Genomic DNA, 750 nt, shown 5'->3' with positions numbered 1-750 from the left:
CTGGCTCCAGCGTTTTGGCGCCTCAGCGCATACGCTTCGGAGCGGTATCCTCCACAACGCGATTCACGCGTTCGGTTTGACCATCGGTCTGCGGATGGTCCGCCGTGGACATGTCCAAACGAGTGCCGAGCACTCTGAAGAGGGACGTCCAGAACTTCGCGGTGAAGCGCGGATCTCGATCCGAGACAATTGCCTCAGGCAAGCCATGTTGGCGAAAGACTCGGTCTAAAAACAGCAAAGCTGTACCTTCACCATCTATGGTGTCCGGCACCGCCGCTAGATGAGCCATCTTGCTCAATCGGTCTACAAAGACCACAATACCCGTGTTTCCTGCCTTGTCCTTGGGAAGGCCAAACACAAAGTCCATACTCATGGACTGCCAACATCCCTTGGGGACAGGCAAACTCGCCAATGGCGCTGCCGTGCTCGGCGCGGACTTCGTCCGTTGACACGTCTCACACGTGCGTACATAGGTGCCGACCCACTTATACATTTTGGGCCACCAGTACATCGTGCTCACCGAGCCGTACGTCTTCTTCCGACCTAAGTGCCCGCCCACGGGCGTATCATGAACCTCATAGAGTATTCGATACTTGAGATCCCTCATCATGAGGAACGACTACACGAGGGTTATCCTCAGAGTCGGTGCTGTAGTACAGCAGGCCGCCATCGAGCGAGTATCGATGCAGCCTCGCGCGGAAAGCGCCAAAACAATTCTGTGTCAGAGTCTTTAAAATTCTTCGCTCCCAA

The sequence above is a fragment of the Phytophthora infestans genome, genomic scaffold, assembly GCF_000142945.1.
Source record: "Phytophthora infestans T30-4 supercont1.13 genomic scaffold, whole genome shotgun sequence".
In the NCBI taxonomy this organism is placed as follows: domain Eukaryota; phylum Oomycota; class Peronosporomycetes; order Peronosporales; family Peronosporaceae; genus Phytophthora; species Phytophthora infestans.
The sequence above is the reverse complement of the archived record's forward strand: the minus strand, read 5'-3'. Positions refer to the sequence as shown.